The following is a 3,738-nucleotide window of genomic DNA, read 5'->3' as shown; positions in this document are numbered from 1 at the left end:
TAAGTTTTCGTTTCGGCCAAAAGGTCGAAATATTCACTTGAAATCAATTAAATATTTGATTTTTTCTAAAATAATTTTGAAAGATATTTGAATTCATGTGTACTACTAAAATTGCTGAAATATTTTGGCTGAAAGGTAAATATTTCAGTGACTGCTGAAATTAATGAAATTCAGTGAATTTCATCAAAATCTCATTGAAAGTGAAAACCATGAAAATTCTATAATAATAAGTCATAATGTTATATCAAGAGGATTATCGCCTTGAATAATGGACTAGGAACCCTTGAGAACAATGCTAAAAACACAGACTAGGAACTGGCGACAAAATCCCAGCTTCTTGTAAAGGTCGACACTTTGAACAGATCAGCGATGCAACCACAGCTGCTTGGTGCTAGTACAACTATCCTATGCATATTGATCCGTAAGGAAGTCCGCCCAATCCCATTCATGGTTCAGGCCGGCACCCAAGAGTTGATTATACAAGCTAGTGTAATAAATTATGGATGTATCATCCTCGATCCTCCGTCAGTTGTTTTGTTTCCACATGTTACCCAGATGCATATATATGGAGGCCACAAGTTACAAATTAAGCTACAACATCGTGAGGAGCTATAGCACCAAACCAACAATGGAAACGATGGAAATAAGCCTGGTGCTGATCGTTGTTGTCTTGTGCGCCATTGCTGCTACCCTAGTTACTTGTAGTAGCCCAGGGTTCCACATGGAACTCAGGCACGTTGATGGCAAGGGCAGCTACACCGCGGCAGAGCGCGTGCAGCGCGCCATGGCAAGCAGCCGGCAGCGCCTGGCATCCTTTGTGGACGTGACCCTGCCGGTCCACTGGAACACCAGCCAGTACATTGCAGAGTACCTGATCGGCACCCCACCGCAGCGCGCCTAGGCCCTCATTGACACCGGCAGTGACCTCATCTGGACGCAGTGCTCCTACTGAAGCCAATGCGTCAAGCAGGGCCTGCCCCACTATAACGCGTCCATGTCAAACACCTTCCATCCCATGTCATGCAACGACGCCTTGTGCCTGGCCACCCAGGAGCACTCGTGCCGCCCGGACGGAAGCTGCGCTTTCAGGGCTTTCTACGGCGCCGGCGACGCCTCAGGGACTATCGACACCGAGGTCTTCGCCTTTCAAAACGGCTCAGCGAGGCTCACGTTCGGCTGCGTCGAGTCGCTGATGATTGCTCCGGGGTCCCTTGACGGGGCGTCCGGCCTCATAGGGCTTGGCCGCGGCCCCCTATCGCTCGTCTCTCAGGCGGGCGCCAAGAAGTTCTCCTACTGCCACACTCCCTACCTCGGCAGCAACGCCACTATCGGTGCGAGCAGCCACCTTTTCGTCGGCGCCTTGGCGAGCCTTAGTGGCGACAGCCCTGTGATGTCCATGTCTTTCGTGCAAGGCCCTAAAGAGTACCCATTCTACTACGTTCCACTTGTCGGTATAAGTGTGGGACAGACAAGGTTGCCCATCCCACCGGCCGTGTTCGCTTTGAAACCAAACGGCACCGGCGGCGGTGTCATCGTCGACTCCGGCACCCCCACTACGGGTCTGGCCCACGGGGCGTATGGGCCCCTGCGCGAGGAGCTCCAGAGGCAGCTGAACGGGAGCCTCGTGCCGCCACCCGCTGACAGCGAGATGGATCTGTGTGTGGCAGTGGCGCAGGAAAAGAAAGTGCCGTCCATGGTGCTCCACTTTAGTGGCAGAGCGGACATGGTGCTGCCCCCGGAGAACTACTGGGTGCCGCTGGACAGTTCCACGTCATGCATGGTCATCGATACATCCAACGACATGAGCATCATCGGCAACTTCCAGCTGCAGAACATCCACCTGCTGTACGACCTTGCCAAGGATGAGCTCTCTTTCCAAACAGCCGACTGCAGCAAACTCTGATCACCCACGTTTAGTGTCACTGGGATAAATTTATTTCAACTCGTGCATATGTGGAACTTCCATTGATATTGATGCTTCGAAGTTCGAACGAGTGTGATTTAGCTTTTAGAAGTCAATCGATTTATATTTATGGGAGTGTTTGGCACTCCAAACCCAACTCAAATGTGTGGGTGGGCGGCCCGGTTAGTGACCGGTCAAAAACATCTGACCAGACGGGCGCCTCAAACCGGCCTCAAATGCCCGAGTCGACGGACACCCGCATATCCAGCCCAAATATGGGGTGGATATGGGGAGGCCCGCGCGTGCCCGACTTCGTCCATCACGTTGGTTCCGGCCCAAGCTGGCCCACATGAACCCAGATATATTCATCCCCATCCGCTCCTTGTGCCAAACCCTAGCCACTTCACTCCACTCCACTCCACCACCCAAACTCCCGTCCGGTGATCTCCGACGTTCTCTAGCATGGCGGGCAGCGGATCTGACTCCAACCAACACGGATTCGTTGGCTGGGGTGTCATCCCATCACTAGTAGAAAAAGGGTCAAATGTGAGACACATTAGTCCCGGTTTGTAATAGAACCGGCACTAATGTGTCCATTAGTGCCGGTTCCAACGGCTAGGCGGGAGGAGCTCTTTAGTACCGGTTCGTGGCGAACCTTTAGCACCGGTTCGTGCCACGAACCGGTACTAAAGAAAGTGGTAGCAGGATGTTGTCAGAGTGGGGCCCTTCCAGCACCTTTAGTACCGGTTTGTGGCACGAACCGGTACTAAAGGTCGTCCTATATAAACCCTTCGTCCACCCGCACTCTGTTCTTCCCCCTTTCCCCTCTCCCTCTCCTCTGTTCTTCCCTTCTTCCTCTCGAGTTCATCACAAAATTTGCCCCAAATTTGTCAAGATTTGCAGGCCCTCATCCATTCAAATGATCACCAAGGTTAGCAACTTTGTCCTTTCATCTCTCATTGCTAGATTAGCTCTTGCATTGGTTTATATAGTGATTAATTGTGGGTTTTAGTAATTTCGGAGGAATTATATGTGGTAGTATTTGATTTATATGCAATATGAGGTCAAAATAACACTTAGTTTGCATATGTAGGTGTGGTTTACTTAGTGCCTTCTAAATCTCCGTCGTAACCACCGTCGATCGCCCGCACCGTCCCGTCGCCGGCACCACCTTGTAGTGAGCCTCTTGTTCATGAAATTTTATATAAAAAATTGATGTTTGTGTGATTTGGATATATAGTTACTCGTATAATAATTATCTTACCCGTACGTTGTTTGTTATACATAGTGCCATGGTTTTGATATCCGTCCCCGTCGGCCCTCGTCCTTGTTATGATTCGGATGTGGTATATTCTCTTTTAAAACTATTTGTTGCATTTCGTGTTTATGACAAATTATGCCCATCAAATTGACATAGATATTTTTATCTAGGAGGTATATGAACCGGAAATTCCAACCGACCCTATTGTCGAGAGGTTAAATTTAGTTGAAAGAGAAAACGAGTACTTGAAAGAAAAATTGAAAAGAATTGAGGGGGAGAAGATGGAATTGGAGTTGCATGTTGCCGATGTCGTCGATGATCACAAGATCAAGATGGAGAAAATGCGCTTGAAGATTAGAAAGATTAGAAAATATGCCATCGATTGTGAGGCTTGATATCATTATGCTGTTGGATCAATTGTTACCTTAGTTGCGATCTTGATCGCATTTGTTGTTGCATTTAAATGCTTTAGCTAGAGAGTTATTTGTTTGTTGCATTTAAGTGTTGTATGAACTTTATGTATGAACTTGTATTAATTTAGTCTATTCGGTGTTGTGTAATGAAGACGAGCCGG

General features: G+C 48.6%; 1 pseudogene; it reads left to right on the top strand.

The window, feature by feature from the left end:
• Positions 1–637: 637 nt before the first annotated feature.
• LOC119282483 lies at positions 638–1,903 on the top strand (annotated as a pseudogene).
• Positions 1,904–3,738: the final 1,835 nt, after the last annotated feature.

This window comes from Triticum dicoccoides, chromosome 3B (genome assembly GCF_002162155.2).
Source record: "Triticum dicoccoides isolate Atlit2015 ecotype Zavitan chromosome 3B, WEW_v2.0, whole genome shotgun sequence".
NCBI lineage: Eukaryota > Viridiplantae > Streptophyta > Magnoliopsida > Poales > Poaceae > Triticum > Triticum dicoccoides.
The sequence above is the reverse complement of the archived record's forward strand: the minus strand, read 5'-3'. Positions and strand labels throughout refer to the sequence as shown.